Raw genomic sequence first — 13137 nt, 5'->3', positions numbered from 1 at the left:
GATGTGTGGATAAGATTGAGCATAAAATGCCGGGACAGTTCAAACACCCCCCAAATGACCCCTTTTTGAAAAGTAGACACCCAAAGCTATTTGCTGAGAGGCATGGTGAGTCCATGGAATATTTTATATTTTGCCACAAGTGTCGGGAAAATTATTATTTCTTTTTTTTTTTGTTACACAAAGTTGTCACTAAATGATATATTGCTCACACATGTCATGGGTATATATGAAATGACACCCCAAAATACATTCTGCTGCTTCTCCTGAGTACAGGGATACCACGTGTGAGACCTTTTGGCAGCCTAGCTGTGTACGCGACCCCGAAAAGCAATCCCCATCTTCAGGTTTTCTAATGGCGTAAATTGCTGATTTTACCCCTGACTACCTGTCACAGTTTCAGAGGCCCTGAAATTTTAAGATAGCACAAAACCCCCCCCCCCCCAAATGACCCCATTTTGCAAAGTAGACACTCCAATCTATTTGCTGAGGGGCATGATGACTATTTTGCAGCTCTCATTTTTTTTGGAAAGTGAAGAAAAAAAAAAAAAAAAAAAAAAAAAAAAAAAAAAGGAAAATGCATTTTTTGCCCTCTTTTTTCAATTTCCAAAACTTTGTGACAAAAAGTGAGATCTGCCTCTCTGCAAATAGCTTAGGGTGTATACTTTTCAAAAAGGGGTCATTTGGGGGGGGGGGGGGGGGGGTTGTGCTGTCTTGGCATTTTATGGCCTCCGAAACTGTGATAGGTAGTCAGGAGTGAAATCAACAATTTACGCCCTTGGAAAGCCTGAAAGTGGGGATTGGTTTTCGTGGCCTGTACTTGGCTAAACTGCAAAAAAGTCTCACATGGAGTATCCCTGTACTCAGGAGAAGCAGCAGAATGTATTTTGGGGAGTCATTTCACATATACTCATGGCATGTGAGCAATATATCATTTACTGACAACTTTGTGAGAAAAAAAAAAAAAATTATTATATAATATATATATATTTTTTTTTTTTATTTTATTTCCCGGAACTTGTGGCAAAATATAAAATATTACATGGACTCACCATGCCTCTCAGTAAATAGCTTGGGGTGTCTACTTTCCAAAATGGGGTCATTTGGGGGTGTTTTGTGCCATCTTGGAATTTTAGGCCCTCAGAAACTGTGACAGGTACAATTTACGCCATTAACGTAAATTTACGCCATTAGAAAACCTGAGAGTGTTGATTGGATTTCGCGGTCCTGTACACAGCTAGGCTCCCAAAAAGTCTAACACATGGGGCATCCCCATACTCAGGAGAAGCGTCAGAATGTATTTTGGGGTGTCATTCCACATATACCCATGTCATGTGTGAGAAATGTATCTTTTAGTGACAATGATGTGTAAAAAAAAAAAAAAAATTAATTTTCCCAAAACTTGTGTCAAAATATAAAATATTCCATGAAAAAAACAACAAGTTCCTGCGAGCTACCTTTCAATTAGATTTTTAAAATCCCGCAAACACTTCACTTCTCATAAAAAGTGTAAAAATCTAAAATATGTAAAACTGTGTTGCGCTGAGTAAAAATCTAAAATATCCTCAATAAATTAATGATGGTGCAAGTACAATCTATTATTTAAATAATCCTCAATAAACAGTTGTTTGTGCAAGCACGATTGGATGAATCACTACTATCCCTCCTCATTAAAGGTCTAGTGTATAAATAATAATCAATATAAACTGTAGACAGTGATTGGTGAATCTTAAAAAATAAATAAAATATGGTCACAGCCAATCCTAAAAAAATATTTTGTGAAGTACAAAGTGCAAGTGCTGTGCAAAATATCTCAGTATGTAAACCACCGTAATAAACAATTCTTACTTAAAAAAAGCCTCATAAATTGATCCTATAAAAAGGAAGGGCTATCCCTGTGAAGGACCCCCGATTGATGAGTCTATATTGATCTTTACTAAGGTGAGCGCCCACTCACAAGGGGGTGCACAGCGATATTAGGATCTGTGACACTCAGGTCACTCACTACTTTGGGGAGCACCTGCCATCTGCTGGTGGTTTTGAGCACAGCAAGGATTTGTTATTCACACATGGACTTGATTTTTTATTTCTATTAACCGCTTCCATACAGAGCAGTTAGACACCCTTCCTGCCCAGACCAATTTTCAGCTTTCAGCACTCTCACACTTTGAATGACAATTGCTCAGTCATGCTACACTGTAACCAAACAAAATTTTTATCATTTTTTTCACACAAATAGAGCTTTCTTTTGGTGGTATTTGATCACAACTGGGTTCTTTTTTTGTGATATATGCAGAAAAAGAGCAAAAAAATTTTTTTTTCTTTCAAAAACACTTTAGTTTCAATTATAAAATTTTGCAAAAAATTAATTTTTCTTCATACATTTGGGCCAAAATGTATACTGCTACATGTCTCTGGTAAAATTAACCCAAATTAGTGTATATTATTTAGTCTGTGTGAAAGTTATTGAGTCTAGAAGCTATGGTACCAATTACTGAAAATTGATCACACCAGATGTACTGACTGCCTATCTCCTTTCTTGAGGCCCTGAAATGTCAGGACAGTACAAATACCGCCCAAATGACTTTTTGTAAAGTAGACAGTCCAAGGTATTTAGTAAGAGGCATGGTGGGTTTTTTTGAAGTTGTAATTTTTTCCCACAATTCTTGGGAAAATGAAGAAAAAATTTTCTTCTTTTTTTTTCCCCACAAAGTTGTCAATTTATAAGCTATTTCTAACACATAGCATGTACACAGCAAAAATTACACCCAAAAATACATTCTGCTACTCCTTCCGAGTATGGCGATACCACATGTGTGAGACTTTTACACAGCCTGGCCACATAAAGAGACTCCACATTCAACTAGCACCTTCAGGCGTTCTAGGAGCATAAATTACACACATCATTTTCGGACTACCTATCACACTTCTAAAGGCCCTAGAGCACCAAGACAATGGAAACACCCACAAAATGACCCCATTTTGGAAAGCAAACACTCCAACGTATATTCTATGAGGCATTATGGGTCTTTTGAACGTGTCATTTTCCACAGGTTTTTGGAAAATGTGGGAAAAAAAAAAATTAAAACTTTTTTTTTTTTTTTACACAAAGTTGTCGATTTATTGGATATTCCTAACACATAGCATGTATACAGCAAAAATGACACCCCAAAATACATTCTGCCACTCCTCCTGAGTATGGCAATACCACATGTGTGAGACGTTTTCACAGCCTAGCCATATAGAGGGACCCAACATCCAAGGAGCACTATCATGCATCCTAGCCACTTGCCTAGGCCTATTTTTGACATTTGGTGTTTACAAGCTAAAATCAGTTGTTTTTACTAGAAAACTACTTAGAACCCCCAAACATTATATATATTTTTTTTTAGCAGAGACCCTAGAGAATAAAATAGAGATTATTGCAATATTTTTTTATCACACCGTATTTGCGCAGCGGTCTTCCAAACGCAATTTTTTTTTTAAAAAAAAATTCACTTTTTTTAATTAAACCAGTAAGTTTTTTTCCATAATGTGAAAGATAATGTTATGCCGAGTAAATAGATACCCAACATGTCATGCTTCAAAATTGCGCACGCTCACGGAATGGCGACAAACTTTGGTACTTAAAATCCCCATAGGCGACATTTTAAAAATTTCAACAGGTTGCCATCTTAGAGTTACAGAGGAGGTCTAGGGCTCAAATTATTGCTCTTGCTCTAACGATCGCGGTGATACCTCACATGTGTGGTTTGAACACCGTTTACATATGTGGGCGGGGTTTCCGTATGCGTCCGCTTCTGCGCGCGAGCTAACGGGGACAGGGTGCTTTAATTTTTTTTTACTATTTATTTTATTTATTATTTTTTATTTTTACACCGTTAAAAAAAAAAAAATTGATCATTTTTATTTCTATTACAAGGAATGTAAACATTTCTTGTAATAGAAATAGGCACGACAGGACCTCTTTTTTGTAAGATCTGGGGTCAAAAAGTCCTCAGATCTCACAAGTACACTAAAAGATAAAAAAAAAAAAAAAAAAAAAAAAGGGACCTTTAAACTGGTTGCTAGGCAACAACGTTTGCCGTAGCTCCGGTCCTCCAAGACCATAGAGTCGAGTGAGGGCAAGCTTGCCCTCACTCAACATCCTGTCCATGAGGATCCGGGACCGGATCGTTTTCCCCGCTGCCGGCGGGTCCGGTAAGCGGGGAAAAGGACCGGGACGCGGCGGGAGTCACCTCTTCCATCATCCCGGAAGGGTGATCCCACGGCGAATCCGCCGCTGGGACCACCCTTATCGGAAAGCCAACTGTCCACCGTTTAAAAAAATACCAGGGTTATGGCAGCTATCTGCTGCCATAACACCGGTTTTTAGGTTTAAACCGAGAACATATATATACATTGGCCGGTTGGCAAGTGGCTAGGGACAGAAATCACACACAAATTCCTGACAACCTATCACATTGTTGAAGGCCCCTAACACATAGCATAATACATACCAAAATACATTCTGGTGAGCAAAGGATAAACAAAAAAATACCTGTGGTTTTAGCAGTGCAGTGGTTCAGGCAGCAGGCAGGAATACTGTCCTTAGTCAGTACAGGCAGTTGGCACAGATATTGTCAGCACAGCCAAAGCATTGGTCCAGGTAGCAGGCAGGTCAGCAGCAGAAAGGATTGTCCATGCAGCAGGCAGGAATACTGTCCATAATTAGTACAGGCAGCAGGCAGAGATATGGTCAGTACAGCCCAATTATTGGTCCAGGCAACAGGCACATGTTCCATAAAAAGTCCTGGGTCAGTGCAGGCAGGGATATGATCAGCACAGCCAAAGTATTGGTCCAGGCAGCAGGCAGGACCATCAAGCTTAGGGCCTTGGTCGGGAAAGAATGGGGACAGGGGGTAGAGGCTTCTCCCACCCAAATCGCTTTGAAGCCTCCGGACTCCAGACCCTGTTCCGAGTTTACAAACCCAGAGAAATCCAAAAACTGGTTTTCTCATATCAGAACACTATATTCTGAAGCCCCTCACAAAAGTGAGACCCCTGTGTCATTTTGAATCCCACTACTACAGTAGCAGGGCGAAGGATCAGTCTAAGTGGCAGGCAAAAAACATGGTCGTAACAGGCCGAGGTCAGTGCAGGTAAAAGGCAGAAATAGACGGTAGGCTAAGGCAAAATCGATTGAAAGGCAGAAACATGGCGGATAAACAATGCAGACGGCAGGCAGAGACAGTCGATATACAGGCCAGGGTCGGTTCACAAGGAAGGCAGTGATATGGTTGGTTGAGGCAGCAGGAAAATATTCAGCAGTGAAATATGGGCTAAAAGTTTAGGGCAGTGTGATATATTTTGAAGCATTCTCCAATGCAAAGGCCAGGTTGGGAGGGACAATCGGTACAAAACTGGTGTCTTTCCTAATTCCTCTTTTGCCACACACCTGACACCTTTTTTGGCGTCTTCTTCCGGTTTCTGATGGTGGGATATGGAAAGGGAAATGGCGCTCATGAAGTCTGTTGACACAATCCGAACGAATGATTTCTGGGGGGGGATCCTTGCTGGTAAATGAGGGCAGTGGCAATGTCTTCAATAAACTGGAGGAAGGGGATTGGTGTTGTTCTGGACTTTTTATAGGTGACAAAGGCATTGTACATGGCCAAATGGAAAAAGTACATTGCAACCTTTTTGTACCAAAAGAGGGTCTTTCGTGTCGGGAGATAGGGCTGCAGCATTTGATCGTTTAAATCCACCCCCCCCCCCCCCATGTACTTACTGTACTCGTGGATGCAAGCAGGCTTTTGAACGGAACCACGTTGTCTTCGAATTTCCACTGAGGTGTCATCGTGGATGGTGGACATGAGGTAAACGTCCTTACTATCCCTCCACTTCAAAGCCATTACCTCCTCGTTCCTAAGGCTTGCGGATTCCCCAATTCGTAATTGAGTGGTGATAAGACTCTGCGGGAAGCCCTTCCGTTTTTTTCTTACTGTACCGCAGGCCAAGGTTTTCTTCAGGTACAGGTGGCGGAAAAGGGGCAAACTGGTATAATAGTTGTCCATATAAATATGGTACCCCTTTTGCAGCAATGGGAAGGCTAGGTCCCAGACAATCTTCCCACTTACTCCCATGTACGTTGGGCACTCAGGGGGCTGGAGCTCAGAGTCTCTGCCTTCGTACACGCGAAAGGCGTACACATATCCCGTTTTGCTTTCGCAGAGCTTGTTTAGTTTTAAGCCGTACCTAGCCCTCTTGCTGGGAATATACTGCTTAAATGCCAGCCGGCCTGTGAAGTGGACCAGTGATTCGTCCACAGCAATCTTTTGGTCAGGGACATAGACTTCGGGGAACCGTCTAGAAAAGTAATCAATTAGGGGGCGAATTTTGTAGAGTTTATCGTAATTGGGATCATCTCAGGGAGGGCACTGGGAATTATCGTTGAAATGCAGGAAGCGCATTATAGCATCATAGCGGGACCTGGGCATGACTGAAGAATAAATTGGCATGTGGTGGATGGGTTTGGTGGACCAATAAGAGTGCAGCTCATTTTTTTTTTGTAACCCCCATATTGATTGTAAGGCCCAAAAACACTTTGAACTCTTCTACTGTTAGGGGTCTCCATTCAAAAGGACGGGAATGATACGAGGTGGGGTTGTTCTCGATAAATTGTTGGGCAAAAAGATTTGTTTGGTCCACAATGTTTTGAAGGAACTCCAAAGGGAAAAATAAATTAAAAAAATCAATCAGAATAAAGTTTTCGGTGTTGACCTGCAAACCTGGCTGTGCTGTGAGGGGGGGGGGGGGATTGTAGCTGACCCAGAGCTAGAAGGCAGCCACAATGGGTTTGCCAAGGCATCCGGAAGCTGCATTTGGGCTCTTCTTCTTTGGGGCTGGTGTGAAATCCCAGTGCTTGTACTGGGCATTTCCTCCTGGGGTCCAGCGCCGTTGGCGTTTGCCGATTGGCCATTGGCGCTGCTGGTGTCTGTCTGATTTTCAGTGCGGCGTCTTTTAGGCCGAACTTCTTCCTCCTCCGATTCAGTGCCGGATGTAAAGCCTTCAAAGGGCTCAAATTCTGAACCGGATTCAGAAATTGTTTCAGCGTCGGAAGGTGAGAGCTCCCCGCTGCTGTCACTCATCATGGATATTATTTCACAGGCCTCTTCGGCAGAGAAAACCCTTTTGGACTTTGACATGGTGGCTGTATGAAGGGTGACAAGTAATCGGGTACTTTGCTGGGCAGGTGACAGGTACTGATGAGCAGGTGGCAGGTACTCCAATAGGCAGGTGACAGGTACTCGGGTACTCTGATGGGCAGGTGACAGGCAGGTGATAGGTACTGATGGGTACTGATGAGTAGTACTGATTCTGATAGGTGTTACTGATGGGTACTGATGAGCAGGCGGCAAGTACTCGGGTACTTCAGGCGTCAGGTACTCTGATGAGCAGTTGGAAGGTACTCGGGTACTCTGATGGGTAGGTGGAAGGTACTCGGGTATGCTGATGGGTAGGTGACAGGTACTCGGGTACCCTGATGGGCAGGTGACAGGTACTCAGATGACAGGTCCTCTTTATTTGATGGGGGCAATCAGGGCACAGTAATAGTAACAGTACTCTCACTGGTAACTCACTGTTTGCTGATCTCCACTGGATCGGTGTGTGAGGAGAAGAGCCTGGTAACAGTGAGTTACCCTCATGTTTGTTGACATTTGTGACCGGCTGTGATTGGACACAGCCGGTCACGTGGTAAAGAGCCAATTTCATTGGCTCTTTACCAAGATCGGGGATTGGCTCTGTCCAAGGGACGAGCCTCGTCCCCGATCGCTGCTCTGATTGCAGAGAGAACAAGCGGCTCGTGCTTGAGCCGCTCATGTGATCGGCTGGGATTGACACAGCCGATCACGTGGTAAACAGCCAATTTCTATTGGCTGTTTACCTTGATCAGGGATGGGCTATGCCCGAGGGACGAGCCTCATCCCTGATCGCGCCGCCGGGGGCGCGCACTGGCTGCTAGAACGGGCCGACGTCATATGACGGCGGCCCGGATCCGTACAACCACTATGCAGACGTCATATTACATGACTCGGTATGGAAGTGGTTAAAGGACACTAAACCAATATTTTTTTCTTTTATTCCATTTCCGGACACTATATTAATACATTGTTTTTACATATGTATTTTATAGGATCAATTTATTAGGCTTTTTTAAGTAAGAATTGTTTATTTCGGTGGTTTACATACTGAGATATTTTGCACAGCACTTGCACTTTGTACTTCACAAAATATTTTTTTAGGATTGGCTGTGATCATATTTTATTTATTTTTTAAGATTCACCAATCACTGTCTACAGTTTATATTGATTATTATTTATACACTAGACCTTTAATGAGGGGGGATAGTAGTGATTCATCCAATCGTGCTTGCACAAACAACTGTTTATTTATTGAGGATTATTTAAATAATAGATTGTACTTGCACCTGCATTAATTTATTGAGGATATTTTAGATTTTTACTCTGCGCAATAAAATATTCCATGGACTCACCATGCCTCTCAGCAAATAGCTTGGGGTGTCTACTTTCCAAAATGGGGTAATTTGAGGGGGTTTTGTGGTATCTTGACATTTCAGGGCCTCCTAAACAGTTATAGGTAGTGAGAAAATGCAATGAAAAATGTACGCCCTTTGAAATTCTGATGGTGGTGATTTTTTTTCGGGCTCCTGTACACAGCTAGGCTCCCAAAAAGTCCCACATATGTGGTATCCCTGTACTAAGGAGAAGCAGCAGAATATATTTTGAGGTGTAATTACACATATACCCATGGCATGTGTGAGTAATATATCATTTCAATGACAACTTTGTTGTAAAAAAAAAAAAAAAAAAAAATCTTTTTTTTTTAGTCATTTTTCAAACACCTGTGACAAAAAAATGAAATATTCAATGAGCTCAACATGCCTCTCAGGACATTCCTTAGGATGTCTACTTTGCAAAAAGTGGTAGTTTGGGGGGGGGGGGGGGGTTTTGTACTGCCCTGCCATTTTATCACTTCATGAAATGAGATAGGCAGTCAGAAATTAAAGCTGCGTAAATCTCAGTATTTACACCATAGTTTGTAGACGCTATAACTTTTGCGCAAACCAATAAAAATACGCTCATTGAATTTTTTTTTGTCAGACATGTAGCTAAATATATTTTGGCCAAAAAAAAAAAAAATGAGTATATTGGATATTTTTTAAAAGAAAGTTGAAAATGTAATTTTTTCGCAAAATTTTCGCTCTTTTTATTAATATCGCAAAAAATAAAAAAGCGCAGAGGTGATCAAATACCACAAAAAAAAAAAGCTCTGTTTGTGGGAAAAAAAAGGATATAAATTTTGTTTGGGTACAGCATTGCATGACCGCGCAATTGTCAGTTAAAGTCACGCAATGCCAAGTTGAAAAAAGGGGTCTGGTCAGGAAGGGGGTAAAATCTTCTGGGGCTTAAGTGGTTAAAAAAGGAAAAAAAATGCTATTACCAGAGATCCAAGCAAGGAACTAGGTCCTGACTAGGCAGAAGAAAAACGGAGTGCCTATAGCAGGAAGTGGGAGTACATCCTCTAGGACTGCTCCATAGTCGTGGTGAAGATTTTTCCCGCCTAGTGTCCTACCCCTGTAGGGGGCAGAATAACCCATTGATCAAGAAGATCTGGAGCTGTCAGTCAACAAAAAAAAAAAAAAAAGAAAAATATAAAAGGATTTAAAAAAAAAAATATATATATACATTTTTTTCCCTCCACACAAACACCCACAGAGAAAGAGAGACATCACCCCCCTCCCCATATTACAGCCAGAGACATCACCCCCCTCCCCATATTACAGCCAGAGACATCACCCCCCTCCCCATATTACAGCCAGAGACATCACCCCCCTCCCCATATTACAGCCAGAGACATCACCCCCCTCCCCATATTACAGCCAGAGACATCACCCCCCTCCCCATATTACAGCCAGAGACATCACCCCCCTCCCCATATTACAGCCAGAGACATCACCCCCCCTCCCCATATTACAGCCAGAGACATCACCCCCCCTCCCCATATTACAGCCAGAGACATCACCCCCCCTCCCCATATTACAGCTAGAGACATCACCCCCCCTCCCCATATTACAGCTAGAGACATCACCCCCCCTCCCCATATTACAGCTAGAGACATCACCCCCCCTCCCCATATTACAGCTAGAGACATCACCCCCCCTCCCCATATTACAGCTAGAGACATCACCCCACCTCCTCTCCCCATATTACAGCTAGAGACATCACCCCACCTCCTCTCCCCATATTACAGCTAGAGACATCACCCCACCTCCTCTCCCCATATTACAGCTAGAGACATCACCCCCCCTCTCCCCTCCCCATATTACAGCTAGAGACATCACCCCCCCTCTCCCCTCCCCATATTACAGCTAGAGACATCACCCCCCCTCTCCCCTCCCCATATTACAGCTAGAGACATCACCCCCCCCCCTCTCCCCTCCCCATATTACAGCTAGAGACATCACCCCCCCTCCCCATATTACAGCTACAGACATCACCCCCCTCCTCTCCCCTCCCCATATTACAGCTAGAGACATCACCCCCCTCCCCATATTACAGCTAGAGACATCACCCCCCTCCCCATATTACAGCTAGAGACAATCCTACTCCCTGGCAGAGATTCCAGAATTTGAAGCAGATAAAAGCCCGCGCACACACCTGTCTTGCAGAGCAGCTACATGCACATGGGTTGTGACCAGTTCCTGTTCACTTCCTGTATTTCTCTGTACCATGTCACATGGTCTGGTGACATCACCAGGGTCCTTCTACTGGCCAGGAACTACCCGCTACCGTGTCGAATAGGAGGCGATGTTTGGAGAGACGCATACAGTGTGGTGAGTGGTGGGGAAGTGTAACAGAGAGATTTCACAAGTGGATGTGTAAGAGTCATGGAGCGATAGTATCGAATCACTAGGCAGATGAAATTATAGCGTATTATAAATGAAATACTGATGAGAATATTGTTTTCTTATCAATAGTCTATATGTGTGTAGCTTACGAATGTCCTCTTTTCGATCTGTTTTGCTCTGTCATATACAACAAATTTTATGTATATTTCTTGTATGTAATGTATACCACATCTAAGTGAACCTAGTCTTTACCAATGCACTGAGAAGTAACCGGTTCACATTAATGTGACCTTTTAAATATTTGCTTCCGCAGCTCAATGCTGCAAAATTTACTCCAGGCATTAAAGAGGAAGTAAACCCTCCTCTGTAACTTGTACCTATAGGTAAGCCTATATTAAGGCTTCACTATAGGTACTGTAAATATCTCCTAAACTTGTACCGTTTAGGAGATATTTACCTTACATGCAGCCAGTGACATCACTGGCGCATGCGCTCTGAAGGAACGGCCGCTGGTGCCGTTCCTTCAGAGTCCCGTGCCGTGACCGTCGGCTCCCGCGAATGTGCGCGGGAGTGACGTCACCGCGGCTCCGACCAATCAGATGGCCGAATGCCGCGATCCCGGAAGACGGGCGACTGAACATTTCGCCCGTCATACAGGTGAGTGAGCGGCATGGCGGGGGCTCGTTTTAAGGTAAGTATTTCATAATGAGCTAGTATGCGATGCATACTAGCTCATTATGTATTGCCTTTCAGGTTGTAAAAAAAAAAAAAAGTTAAACGAGTTTACAACCTCTTTAAGAGGTTAAATAAAGGTGCAGACAATAGTGATGGTTTTAGGTATAGCTTAGGTTGGTCTTCTTTATGTTTTAGCACCACATATTGTATTCCCCATAATATAAAAAAAAAAGAAAACAGAAAGAGTTGGACCTTCTTACAATTGCTAGAGCATATATCCAGGCTTAAAAATGTAGGCATTTCAATTTTACCATTTGATTACTGGTAAGAAGTATTTGACGTGGTTTAAATTATAATAAAACTTTTGGATAGAGTGGGGAGGAATTAGAACACCTGTCTGGTTTTTATTTCTGCCTGTGTCCCCTTCTAACCGCTTTGGGACCGCCCACCGCATATATACTGCGGCAGTGTGGCCCTCCTGCGCGAACCAATGTAGGGGTACGTTGGTCGCACGCTGCCGCCGTCGCGTTCCCGCCCCCCACTCGTCAGTGGGAACTCCGATGCACGGGGCAGGCGGCCTGACACCCACGATCGCTCCCCGCTGAGAGAGGAAAGTCAGCTGTTGTTAACACAGCTGACCGTTCTTCTCTCTGGAATGATCACAGAGCCCCTGTGATCCTTCTATATAGGATCACAGGTCTCTGTGATCATTTCACAAACCACGCCCCCATACAGTTAGAATAACTCCCCTAGGCTCACATTTAACCCAGTGTTAACCCCTTCCCTGCCCCTACTCTTCCAGTGTCATTATTACAGTAACAGTGCATATTTTTAGCACTGATTACTGTAGTAATGTCACTGATGCTCCCCATAAGTGTAAAAATTGTCAGTTAGGGGTCCTATCTGTCCGCCACAATGTCGCAGTCCGCTTTCTAGTAAAAAAAAAAAACCAATATAAAATGACGTAAATCTTTCCCGTAATTAGTAGACGCCATATGTTTGCGCAAACCAATCAAAATACGCTTATTGCGATTTTTTTTTTTATTTTTTATTTTTTTACCAGAAATATGTAGCACAAAACAAATTGGCCTAAAATGTAAAAAAAAATCATTTTTAAATTTTTGGGAATGTTGTAAAGCAGAAAGTGAAAAATATTGTTTTTTTTTTTTTCTATTTCTGGGGAAAAAAGGACATAAATTTTATTTGGGTACAGCGCCGCACGACCGCGCAACTATCAGTTAAAGTAATGCAGTGCCGAATCACAAAATATGGCCTAGTCATTAAGGGGGAAAATCTTCTGGTCCAGAAGTAGTTAAAGCGGAGTTCCGGGCACAGATCTCATTTTTTAATGAACATACCCCCGGGACAGTCAGGGCTAGCACATTCCACAATGGCTAGCCTCTGATCTGTCCCGGTTCGCACTTACCTTTTAGAAGAAATACTTACTTTGAAAATTTCTTCCACAGCGTTTCCATCTCTCTTGTGGGCAGCTGAAGCCGGCGCGGTCCTCTTCGGCGTCTTCTTCCGCGTCTTCTTCTCCCAGAATGCGCCGC

Source organism: Pelophylax lessonae (assembly GCF_965119305.1).
Source record: "Pelophylax lessonae genome assembly, chromosome: 3".
Taxonomy (NCBI): Eukaryota; Metazoa; Chordata; class Amphibia; order Anura; family Ranidae; genus Pelophylax; species Pelophylax lessonae.
This window is presented reverse-complemented; position numbering follows the sequence as displayed.